The following is a 13,623-nucleotide window of genomic DNA, read 5'->3' as shown; positions in this document are numbered from 1 at the left end:
TGAATTCAGGTAGTTTAAGTCCTTCCAACCTTGTTTTCCTTTCTTAAGAGTATTTTTGCTATTCTAGGTCCTCTGCCTTCTCATACAAATTTTAGAATGTATTTGTCAATTATTTTTTAAATTAAGTTTTAAACATAAATACTTTTAACTGCCTGGCATTTTAACATCCAACTTGAGATCTTGTAAAAAAAATTGTGGTACAATACACATAATGTAAAATTTACCATCTTGACCATTTTTAAGTGGCATTAAGTACATTCCATCCTCCCGATGAAAGTGTTCTGAGTTACCTGCCTAGTGGGTGACAGCATTCGGCCCACACTCTCGTCTGCATGGATCTTTCCTGGTGGAATTGGGGAGTGCATTTTAGCACTCTCATCATTGCCAAGCTCTGTCCTCCAGGGTAGTCTGTTCTGTAATGTAGGTGATGTTTCAATCTCCATCTGTCTAACTCCAGAGTCTGAATTGGTTCCCGAGGCTGGGACAAGGAGTCCTGTTTTTTGTTTGTTTGTTTTTTTTTTTTTTTTTTTTTTCTTTCTCAAACTCCAATAGCAAGGAAATGGAAAAAAGATTAGACTTTCGGCCAGGTGTAGTGGCTCACGCCTGTAATCCCAGCACTTTGGGAGGCCAAGGCAGGCGGATCACGAGGTCAGGAGATCTAGACCATCCTGGCTAACACGGTGAAACCCCGTCTCTATTAAAAATACAAAAAATTAGCCGGGCGTGGTGGCGGGCGCCTGTAGTCTCAGCTACTCGGGAGGCTGAGGCAGGAGAATGGCATGAACCCGGGAAGCAGAGCTTGCAGTGAGCAGAGATCGCACCACTGCACTCCAGCCTGGGCCACAGAGTGAAACTCCATCTCAAAAAAAAAAAAAACCAAAAAAACAAAAAAACCAAATTAGACTTTCAATACCACTGCATCATAGCTAAGAGAAACTGATTCCCCTCAGCCTGGCGTATTAGGGAGAACCTTACCTGCAACTCCTCTCCCCACATATTCTCCTAAACTTAGATTCTTTCAGGGAACCACCGAGAGTGTCATAGCCCTGAAGCGTAATGTCAGGAGCAGGTAATAATGAGGCCAGCTTCAGAGTGTGGCACATGGTGGCACAGGTCCCACCCTCAAAAATGTCCACAGCTTAGCTTAATACTCTGTTCGCTGTCTTGAAATTCTCACTGTTTTTAAGACGTTGTCCCACATTTCATTTTTCACCACACCCCTCCAATTATGTGGCTTTTCCGGCACTCCCTCCCTCTGGGGGCGCCCAAGCTCCTCGGATTGTGAAGGCTGGCGGTGCTGCTGCCCAGAGCATCCTCCCCAGGACTTCTCGACATGGACAGCAGAGGGCAGCAGACTGCCATTTGAGGGCTTCTCACCCAGGACGACCCAGGGGTTTGAAGCTGGCTTTGTCAACGTGAGGTGAGAGGGGTGGGAGGAGGGTGGTGTTAGTTGTTTGCGTGTTTTTAATAATTGAAAACCAGAAACCCGACTCTCTGAGCACCACTTCGGGCGACGTGCTGTGTGGCATTTTCTACCCTTGTGAGGTCCAACCATCCATTCTGAAATAGAGCAGTTCCTTTGACCTTGACAGTACAGTAAGTTACCGTTGTCCATAGGGTCTTGGGAACTGCAGCTTAAAGGGAAACCAATTGTACCATAGGCTAATGGCTATAAGCAAGAGTTGAGTTCCTACAGTATATTTCAGGTCACAAAAACATCAGCAAACTTCTAGGTAAAGACTGAAAACACTTCTAATATTAAACACTGAAATAAATGTGAGCTATACATGCATTTGATTATTAAAAACAAGTAAGATCATTATTTACTTAGTGATTCCAGTTCAGGGTCATGAGTGGTCAGAGCCTTTCCTGGCAGCTCAGGGCATAAGGTGGGACCCAGTCCTGGATAGGATGCCATTCCCTCACAGGGCACACTCAACCACACCCACGCTCGCTCAGACTGGGACGATGTAGACACACCAGTTCACCTAACGTGCACTTTGCTGGGATGTGGGAGGAAGTGGTAGTGCCTGGAGAAAACCTGTGCAGACATGGAGAGAGTGCAGACTCCACACAGACTGTGACCCCAGCAGGCATGGATTTTGTTTTTTTCTCATCCATGTTCCAATGGAATGGTGTAGCCTGGACAACGTAGTGAGACCCCCATCTGCACAAAAAATTTAAAAATTAGCTGGGTGTGGTGGTGTGTGCCCGTGATCCCAGCTACTCAGGAGGCTGAAGTGGGAGGATCTCTTGAGCCCAGGAGGTTGAGCCAGGACTGTGTCACTGCACTTCAGCCTGGGTGACAGAGCGAGACCCTGTCTCAAAAAAAAAAAAAAAAAGACATTATTTGAGGACCTGCTGTGCAAGCCAGCGGCCAGCGTGTGCAGTGCCACGTGCCCCACGCTGCTCCTGATGCTAGCTAGACCTACTACAAAGAGCCCTCCAGGGGCCTGCATGGGGTCTTCCACATACCGCCTCTAATCCTTACGGTACCCCAACTAGGTCTGTATTTTTGTCTGCATTTTCCTGATGTGGAAACTGGACTCAAAAATGTAACTTGATGTCCCTTGTCCTAGGTCCTACAACTGTGAAGTAGAAAAGGCTGAATTTGAATCCAGGTTTTCGCTAGTCCACCTAGTGTCTAAAAGGCATGCTCCTTCTACAAGTCCAGTGTGCCTCTGTGACAGATAAAAAGGACAATGACAGTTTGTTTTGCCTTTACTTTGTAGGGTGAAATTCTTGTCTGAAATAACAATCCCTAGGGCGGTGCCCCAGCCCTTTCCAAGGCACAGTGGACTCCTGTAAACAGAAAAGCTCTCATGCACCAAATGCCTGTGATTTGGGATTGCATCTGTCATCAGGCAAAACAATGAGAGAAAAATGTATTAAAATATTTTTGTTGTTGTTGTTATAATAATCCAACGGCCCATGCTACTGTCTGCTAAAGCCTCAAGTTCTAGGGAAAAGCTCATCATTGATTTGAGCCTAACGAAAACCATCTTTGGTGAGCATGCTTCCACGTTCCCAAACAGCTTGTAACAGTTCTATAGAAATGTGTTAAATTCAAAGCTACTTAGAAGGCTTCCTAGCTATCCCCAAAGCATATCAATATCAAAGTAAGACAGAGCTGACATTTTTCCTATTAGAAATGTTGTAGTCCTGGAGTCGCAAACTCAAATGCACACCAGGGTCAGGCAAAACTTACAAATGCGCGAAGCAGATCAGCTGTAACAGGCAGTATGTGCCTCACTGATGGGCATTCACAACGAAAACAAAAGTGCCGTGAGACTTAGCCCATCTGACGGGCGAGGTTCATCGAGCCCATGCATCTTTTGCTTTGCCTTAGTGGCCAGGGACTGCATGGCTGAACGACTATGGGTAGTGACAGTATGGGAAGGAGCACTGTGTAGTGGCTAAGGCTGAGGGCTCTAGAATTACCCAGCCTAGGTTCAAATTCAGGTTCTACCACTTAGTAGCTGTGCATCTCTGGGCAATTTACTCCAGTTCTCTGAGCCTCCATTTCTTTATCTGTGAAATGGTTTACCATACAGTGTTGTGAAAAGTGAATGGGAAGGTGGATGCTAAGTGTTGACAGGACTCACACTTGGAGGCCGTCGTGCTATTCTCCTCCTCCAAATTTGGAGTTTGGAAAGCAAATATTCTGCTCCGGCAAAAGACGCTGCTTTGTTTCATGTTTAAATACCTTCTCCTGTGTCATGCTTTACATAAGCCCTTCAGATGTTTTCAGAAGATAATTACATTTTAAGTTCAACAACAGCAATGAGTAAAATGGCCTTCCTTTGTTTCCTTTGCTTTCTCTTTAGCCCTTTGGGCTGAGGAGAGGATCTTGCCTGGAGTTGCTGGTAGGAAGAGAAGACCCTCCTTTATCCCAGGGTGAAACTGCACATGAACTTCCTTGAATTTCACTGAAATAAACACCAGAGAAGCAAGTCCTGTTGCAACCCCCCAAAGCAACCTCTGTGAATGTGGGAAGGGGCACCTGCCAGATTCCCACAGTGTCAGAGTCCCCAAGAATGGGACCTCCTGCAGAAGCCCCCCAAGGACAAAGCTGAACCCTTCCCTGCTGAGCTGGGCTTCAGCCAAGAGGCCTTTTAGTAAACGATGACAGTTTCAGCTGAGATCAATTCGCTCCCTGAGGGATGAGAGGCAAGTTTGTCTGGGAAAGGGCCTGGGTTGGCAAGATCTGGGATGCTGCAGGGGCTCCTGGAAGGGAGGAAAATTATTTCTCTCCTCCAATGCTCCAAATACCTGGTTTGGACGAAACGCTGCTCTTCAACACAACCTGTGTACCTCTTTTTCTCTAGACCAAACAAGGAAAGAAAATCAAAGCAGTCATACTTCTGGCTGTCCCAAACTCTGAATCCAAACTGGGGGTCTCCCATAAGACTATATTTCTGGGGCCAGGACACCCAATCCTGTCTGAAACTTCTTAGCATACAAAGTACAATGCACCTATTTTAAAACTTGGAGCCAGGTTTCAAAGGTGTTTTGTGTGTTGTTTTACAATTAAACTATGAAGATCATCTATATTTCGTGGGTGTGGATACAGGTGTTTGTGAACAGGGGTGGTAAGGCAGGTTTATCAAAGTGATTATCACGTTGAAATGTTAGAAGCTGCTTCCAATCCTTTTTGGAATGAGGCTGGGTATGAAAATCAATAAGTAAATGCAAATTTAATTAAAATATAAGTGTTGATCAGTATCAACTAGATCTAAGACAAGAACTTTGAAAGGGGATTTATGCAGAAAAAGCCAAGTTGTAGGATCATAGGGAGCCAAGGCACTGGTTTCTAGATTTGGAGGGGAGATATGTAAAGTACTGGGGTTGGGCCTTGAATGTATTCACTCTCAAACTACCATCATGAGTCCCTGTTGGTGGATGGTCTGGGGCAGGCTGGAGAGCCTGATGAGGTCAAGTCCATGGTGGGAAGAGGGACTGAATTTCCCCTGAAGAGAGCCTGCTATTCTTAGTACAGAATGGGAGAACTTGAGCACTTCACCCTTGACTCTTCCCTTCCTGTTCTTTCTCCTTCAGCCTCTTTTCCTTCTGCCTCCCCACACCCTCTTTGAAGTTCCAAAGGGGAGTAAGTGGCATTCCATATATACCTTTTCCTCCTCAGAACTCTGCCAACAGGATCAGGAGCCACCTTCAAGTGGAAACTTGAAGTCCTTTTCTTCTGTCTCTTCCTTCAGTCATGGCCCCTCCCTCCCACCTCTCATTGAATTATCCTTTCTCTCTTTAATAAATATTTTCAGAATTCCTACACCATGAGTCCTCTTTTAAGCTTGGACCTGTCCACAGAAGAGCCAAGCCTGAGAGTTCTTGGTGATTGGCAAGCACAGGTGAAGTCCCTTTTCTTCCCTAATGAGGAGTCTTGACCTCCTTAACATTTTCCTTCCCTTATTACTGACCCCACGTTAGGACTCACCGGTCACATGTCTTCCATACCACCCTGGGGCCTGCATATTTTCTTAAACCACAGAAGGGAACTGACATTTATTCACACCTAACTATAGTGAACACTTACTATGTGCAGCCTCCTGGAGGGCATTGCTGTCCCTACTTCTCATGGCACAGGATGCCAGGAAATAGATATTAAAAGAAAAAGCAGTAATTAAAACAGAAATGGGAGAAGGGGCCCAGGCTCCCAGCTTTTGGCTCAGTTGCTCTTGAGGCGTGAGAGAAGGTGTAGGCTTGGGGCTGAGTTCGCTGGGAGGCTGTGGCTTGTCATGGCTGCGTTGTCAGCCTTTGCTTGTGGAGTTCCTCCAGAAAGCCCTCCAACTGAAGCCCAGGCTGCAGCACCTCTACACTCCACTCTCTATGATTCGATCCAACATGGAATGATGATCCCGAGTAATTTATAAGCTGACTCCACTGACATGGGCTCCAGCAAGTCCTGGCGGGTGTTTGCTGGCGCAGGGGGAGCAGCCCCTTGTTGGTTGGCACAGAAACAGAGCACCTGCAGGCCCCAGAACTGTCCCCAGCCCGCCCTCTCCTGCAATCTTGCGCTGGATCTCACGTTCCAGCTCCGATGTGAGGGAGATCAGACATAAAATTCCAGGGGCTGAAAATTCCTCACATACAGACATCCCCCCACCATCCTCCCTTCTAATTTCCAGTGAAGCAGAAATGTTAACTCCGCAGGGCAACTTTTCAAAGCTGAGCAACTTCAGATTACACACTTAAGTCCTGTTATTTGTTAACAGCATTTGAATGAGTAACTTGCTCCCATTGCTTTGAAAATGTTTCTTTTAAACGGAGAAGCAGGAGCAATTAGAGATGAAAAGTACCTGTACATTGCCTTCCGAGATGCCAGAGGCTGTTCCGAACTGGCATTCCAAGTGGGTAAAAATAACTTTCTTTAGGAAAACATAGAAGGAGGGTGACTTACAGGGGGAAGGAGCAAAGGGCATGTCTGAACTGTAGGAAAGATCACTCTGTGCTTGTGAGTCAGGGACCTGTTCTCTGATGGCCAGTTTCAGATGCAGACAAGTGTTTCTTGCTACATTTGGATTTTCCAGGCTGCTAGAGAAACAGGCCTAGGCTTTTGGGATAGAACAAGGATGTCGACTAAAAAAAAAAAATATATATATGTGTGTGTGTATGTGTTTTCAGAATATATATATATATATTTTCAGAATATATAAAAATATATATATATATATTCTGAAAACACAGGGCCTTTTCCACCCTACTCTCTTTTATGGAAGGTTACCTTCCCACAGCACAGCCAGCAGTCCCCACCCACTTCCCTAGTGTTAAGCTAAGCTATAGAAACTGTGGAAAAAATAGATATTTCTACTTCTCAAAAGAAGATATATATGTGGCCAAGAAGAATATAAAAAACTGCTCAATATCACTAATCATTAGAGAAATGCAAATCAAAACCACAAGGAGATACTATCTCATACCAGTCAGAATGGCTATTATTAAAAAGCCAAAAACTAACAGATGCTGGTGAGGCTGCAGAGAAAAGGAAATCCCTATACCCTGCTGGTGGGAATGTAATTAGTTCATTAGAAAAATTAGTTCAGCCACTATGGAAAGCAGTCTGGAGATTTCTCAAAGAACGTACAACAGAACAACCATTTGACCCAGCAATTCCATTACTGGGTATATGCCCAAAGGAACATAAATCATGCTACCCTAAAAACACACACACACACATATGTTCATCACAGCACTATTCACAATAGTAAAGACATGGAATCAACCTAAATGCCTATCAATGGTGGACTTGATAAACAAAATGTTGTACATATTCACCATGGAATATTGTGCATCCATAAAAAAGGATGAGACCATGTCTTTTGCAGCAACATGGGTGGAGCTGGAGGCCATTATCCTAAACACATCACAGTGAACATAAAACCAAATATCACATATTCTCACTTATTAGTGGGAGTTAAACATTGAGTACACATGGACACAAAGAAAGGAAAAACAGACACCAGGGCCTACTTGAGGGTGGAGGATGGAAGGAGGGTGGAGGATAGAAGGAGGGTGAAGATAGAAAAACCACCTATCAAGTACTATAGTGATTACTGGGTGATGAAATAATCTGTACATTAAACCCCCATGATGTCCAATTTACCCATGTAACAAACCTCCACATGTACCCTCGAACCTAAACTAAAAGTTGGAAAAATCCCCAAAATGAGTAGGTGGTTTTGATGATGTCTCCAGGATGGACACTTCCAAGCACTCTGTAGTCTCTTGCACCCCAGAGGGGGACTGCAAAGCTGTCAATAGAGGGAAGATGCTCCCTGCAGTCAAAAAATGAGGCCAGAGACCTAGAAGATCATTGAACACTGGGAACCCCACCAGGCTCTGAGCTCAGCTCAAAGAGGGTTATTATACAGATCAGAGGTTCTCCAAATGGGTTGCACAAGAAAATCACCTGGGGAGCTTTAAAAATCCTGATGCCGGGCCACACAATATCTACTCCAACCCCACCCCAGCCAAGGTCTATACTCAAGAAACCAGAATCTCTCGAGGTAGAACCCTAGGAGCAGTCATCTTCACAGTTCTCAGGTGATTCTAATGTGCAGCCAAGTTTTAGAACTAGTTGCGAGTAGTTGAGAACTAGATGCAAAATGGTTGAGATGATTCAGAGACTCTGGGAATAGAAGAAGGGTTATCATCTTCTGCTTGGAAAAGAAAGTGTTCAAGCAGAGAAGGCTCAGAATCCTCCTTCCTATGAAAATGGTGATATATATTTCTATAAAGAAGTACATACATTCACATATATAATATCTCTGTATATGCACACACATATATAAGGGGACTTTAAAAAGTTCATGGAAAAATTGAATTAAAGATAAAAATAAAAATATAAGCTTTATTTCTCAATATAAGTTCATTAAGTTCAAGGCAGTTTTGTAAGCAATGATACCAGCCATTTAGTCCATCCCTAAAGAACTGAAAGTCCTGGGAACTTAACCATGTCAATGCAGCCTTTTTAACATTACTAACTAAGAAAAATGAGTGTCCTTTAAAGACTTTTTAAAATTAGGAAACAAACAAAAAGAAGTCAGAAGTCACTAAAATCAGGACTTTAAGGTGGATGCCCAATGATTTTCCATTGAACCTCTGGAAAATTGCTCTTGTTTGATGAGAGGAATGAACAAAAACACTGTGGTAATGAAGAAGGACTCACTGGTGAAGCTTTCTCAAACATTTTTCTACTAAAGTTTTGGCTAACTTTCTCAAAACACTCTAATAATTAGCAGATGCTATCATTCTTTGGCCCTTCAGAAAATCAACAAACAAAATGCCGTGAGCATTCCAAAATAGTGTTGCCATGACCTTTGCTCTTGATTGTCTGCTTTGGCTTCAACCAGACCACTTCGACCTCTTGGTAGCCACTGCTTTGAGTGTGCTCTATTGTCAGGATTGTATTGGAAAAGCCATGTTTCATCTCCTGTCACAATTTTTCAAAGAAATTATTAAGATCTTGACCCACTTGTTTTTGAAACAAGCTCATCTGGGCACAGTTGTTTGGCACCCATTGATGGGAAAAGTTGCTCAATTTTGATTTTTCAGTTAAAATTATGTAAACTGGGCTGGGCGTGGTTGCTCACCAGTGTAATCCCAGCACTTTGGGAGGCCGAGGCTGGCAGATAATTTGAGGTCAGGAGTTCAAGACCAGCCTGACCAACACGGTGAAACTCTGTCTCGACCAAAAATACAAAAAATTAGCCTTGTGTGGTGGTGTGCACCTGTAGTCCCAGCCACTCAGGAGGCTGAGGCAGGAGAATCACTTGAACCCAGGAGGTGGAGGTGGCAGTGAGCTGAGATCACACCACTGCACTCCAGCCTGGGTGACAGAGCGAGACTCCATCTCAAAAAGAAAAAAAAAATTGTGTAAATTGAACCAATAGAGATGTTTATGGTGCTGGCTATTATTTGTGCTGTTAATTGTTGGTCCTCTTCAACTAGGCCCAAACAAGATGAATATTTTCCTTGCAAATTGATGTAGGTGGTCTCCCTCTGCAGGCTTCATTTTCAACATCATCTTGTCTCTTCTTAAAACAAGTTATCTATTTGTAAACTGCTGATTTCTTCGGGACATTGGCCCCATAAACTTTTCATAAAGCATCAATAATTTCACCATTCCTTCACCCAAGCTTCACCATACATTTGATGTTGGTTCTTGCTTCAATTTTAGCAAAATTCATGTTGCTCTGATAGGCTCTTTTTCAAACTGATTTTTTTTTTGAGATAGAGTCTTGCTCTGTCCCCCAGGCTGAAGTGCAATAGTGCAATCTCAGCTCACTGCAAGCTCCGCCTCCTGGGTTTGCGCCATTCTCTTGCCTCAGCCTCCTGAGTAGCTGGGACTACAGGCGCCCACCACCATGCCCGGCTGATTTTTTGTGTTTTTAGTAGAGACGGGGTTTCACCGTGTTAGCCAGGATGGTCTCGATCTCCTGACCTTGTGATCTCCCCGTCTTGGCCTCCCAAAGTGCTGGGACTACAGGCATGAGCCACTGTGCCCAGCCCAAACTGATATCTTATCCTTTTCAGTGCCTTAAACTAGATCCTGTTCAGACATGTTATAACAAGCTAATATGAGTTTATTGTGATGCAAAAACGTTTTGAACTTCATGCATAGTTTTTTCATAATATGGATTTTCCATGAACTTTTTGAAGACCCCTTATATACACACACACATGTATACATAGGTATCTCTCCACATACACATGCATACATATACATTAAAAATAAAATCATGTACATATACACACATATGTACATATTGTACATGTTTTTTTCTGAACCGTTCAAGGATAACTTACATACATCATGCCCCTTCTCTATGCATATGTGCCCCTTTATTTTTACTATGTCGGTGTATGTTTCCTAAGCTCAAGGATATTATCTTTTATAAATATACTACACTTATAAAATCCAGGAAATTTGACATTGATACACTATTAATATCTACAGTCCATATTTCAATATTACCAATTATTTCTATAGTATCTTTTATGGTTTTTTTTTTCCAGTTCGGGGTTCAATCCAGAATTACACATTGCATTTTGTTAACAGCTTAAACTTCATGGTAGAGAAGAGAGATTTACATTTAAAATTTCTTACTATATAATACAGCAAGTAACATCAGAAAGATGTCATCTGATCTTAAATATATCATTCATCATTCCCAAAATTTATAAGGCAAAGTTTTCAATTAAAAATGTCCTCAAAAGTTGATATGGTTTGGCTCTGTGTCCCCACCTAAATCTCATCTCAAATTGTAATCCCCATGTGTTGAGAGAAAGACCTGGTGGGAGGTGATTGGATCATGGGGGCAGTTTCCCCCATGCTGTTCTCATAATAGTGTGGGAGTTCTCATGAGATCTGATGGTTTTAAAAGTGTTTGTCGGGTCCCCGCTTCTCTCTTTCTCTCTCTTGCCACCATATAAGACATATCTTGCTTCCCCTTCACCTTCTGCCACAATTGTAAGTTTCCAGAGGCCTCCCCAGCCATGTGGAGCACTTTTGTTTGAGGAAAGTAACCCACATCAACTTTGTGATGTGAGAAACACTATTCTTGGTAATGTCTTCTTAGGAGGTGGCCAACAAATGCTTGTGGTGTAAATAAATGAATGTATAAATGAATGATTATTTCTCACTTGGATTACTGCAAAAGACTTTTGGCTGGTCTTACTGCTTACTCTTCACCCACTTTGTTTTGTCTCAGTCCAGCAACCAGAATGACTTTTTTTCTTTTTGAGACAGAGTCTCACTCTGTCACCAAGGCTACAGTTCAGTGTGATCATGGCTCACCACAGTCTTGACCTCCTTGGACTCAAATGATCCTCTCACCCCAGCCTCCCAAGTAGCATGAGCCATCATGCCTGGCTAATTTTTGTATTTCTCTTTTTTTTTTTTTTTTTGTAGAGATGGGGTTTTGCCATATTATAGAATTATCTTTTCAAGAATATAAGTCAGAGTGTGTCCCTGTTCACCTCAATAACCTCTATGGTTTTCCCACTAATTCAGAATAAGAGCCAGCATCTTCAAAATGACCTATAAGGCCCTGTATGATTTACATTTGGAGACTGCCCCATGCCCATCTGCCCTCCCTCTGATATTACCTTTTCCTACCGCCTCCCTTCCCACCCTTTGTGCCACGGTTCCAGCAATATTGGCATCCTTGTGGTTCCTTGCAGGTGTTAGGTGCGCTGCTGCCCCAGGGCCTTTGCACTTGCTATAATTCTGCTCTTTCCCTATATAGTCACCTGGCTTGTCCCTTACTTTTTTCAGGTCTTTGTTCAAATATTAACCTGCTCCCCCTACATTCATGCTCCTCCGTGTCTGCTCTGCTCACCAGGAGGTTTCTTTTTGTGCATTTATCCTCCTTCTCCCCATCTAAGTGGATATTGGGGTCTGTACAGCATTTTTAGACTACTTACAGCTATGGAAAGTTGAGAATCCAAATTCCTGATTTCTCTCTTCAATTTCTGCCTGCAAGCCAACCAATGCTTTCTAAACTCATCTCTTGACTTTAATACCTTGTCAAATGCAGCCAATGGCAACATATTATCTAAACTCTTCCCCTAGACTAGGGGTCAGCAAATAGCCAACAGACCAAATCTAGAGTACTATCTGTTTTTGTAAATAAAGTTTTATTTGAACACAACCATGTTCATTTGTTTACATATTGTTTATGGCTGTTTTCATGCTACAATGGTAGAGTCGAGTAGTTGCAAAGGAGTCTGTATGTCCAATAAAGCTGAAAATATTCATTATCTGGCTTTTTATGGAAAAGTTGGCTGGCCTCTGTGTTAAATGTATAAACTCAATTGGCTCATGGTCTGCCTTCCAAGTTATCACCAGTCTTACTTCGTTAAACTTTTTGCCACTGCATATCATGGATTTCCATCTATCCAGCCTAACTGGTAAGCTAATGCCACATCTCTTAGATTTTTTAAAACTATTGCAATATTTCACTCCTGCTGTTAGTCAGGATAATTGACAGCAGCTGATACAATCAAGATCTCAGGGGTTTTGATCTCCAGGTAAGCGGATGACAGTTTGTTTACTGCTCATGCAAAGTCAGAAGTCGGGTGGGCAACCATCCTCCATCTTGTAGCTATACTGTCTTGGAAGATGTGACCTCCAAGGTCACTGTAGCAAGTTAAGAGGGAGATACAGGAAGAATATAATTCTCAACTGCCTTTCCTTTTATTGGCCAGAACTAGTTATAAGTCCCAGATCTAAATAGAAGAGGGGCTGGGAAATTTAGAAGAACACTTAATGTTTGATGAGTTCTAGTCAGTCTCTGCAACATTGATCATTTACCTCCAAACAAGACGGGATCGTAACTCATTCCTGTAAGAGCCTCTTGGAGGATTCACATGGGATGGCCTTCCACAGCTCTTCCAGAAGGCCTGGAGGTCTTTTTTCATACACAGCTAACACAGGGAGTTTCTTTTAACTTGAGAGCTCCTAGTGCATAAGAAAAAATAATTGAATAAAGGATAAGGGTGCGAGTGAAGAAAGCAGGTTGCTGAAGTAAAGACCTGTGAGAAGGAAAGGGATACTTGAAGTCAAGAAGAAGGGTAGCCACTGGAAGGTCGAGGAGGGTGGATCACCTGAGGTCAGGAGTTTGAGACCAGCCTGGCCAATATGGTGAAACCCTGTCTCTACTAAAAATACAAAAATTAGCCAGGCGTGGTGGCAGGTGCCTGTAATCCCAGCTACTTGGGAAGCTGAGGCAGAAGAATTGCTTGAACCTGGGAGGCAGAGGTTGCAGTGAGCCGAGATCACACCATCACACTCCAGCCTGGGGGACAAGAGCGAGACTTTGTCTGAAAAAAAATAAATGAGGAAGAAGGGTAGCCAAATGAGACCAAAGGTCTGCTGAAGCCTGTGAACTACACTGCTTTTCAGAGCACAAGCCCCATTTAAATCCAAGCTATCATTATAACTACAAAGCTATTTACTTATTTTAATACAGTATTATTTAATACAGTGAATCAAGCATTTTATGACTTGAAGTAACTTCAGAAATAAAGGTTGGCTTTCTCTGTCATTGAAGACAGGTTCAGAGTTCATTTCTGCTTAACAGATCAAGGTAGTAAATTGTATTT

The sequence above is a fragment of the Mandrillus leucophaeus genome, unplaced genomic scaffold (assembly GCF_000951045.1).
Source record: "Mandrillus leucophaeus isolate KB7577 unplaced genomic scaffold, Mleu.le_1.0 Scaffold1332, whole genome shotgun sequence".
NCBI classification, from domain to species: Eukaryota; Metazoa; Chordata; class Mammalia; order Primates; family Cercopithecidae; genus Mandrillus; species Mandrillus leucophaeus.
The sequence above is the reverse complement of the archived record's forward strand: the minus strand, read 5'-3'. Positions refer to the sequence as shown.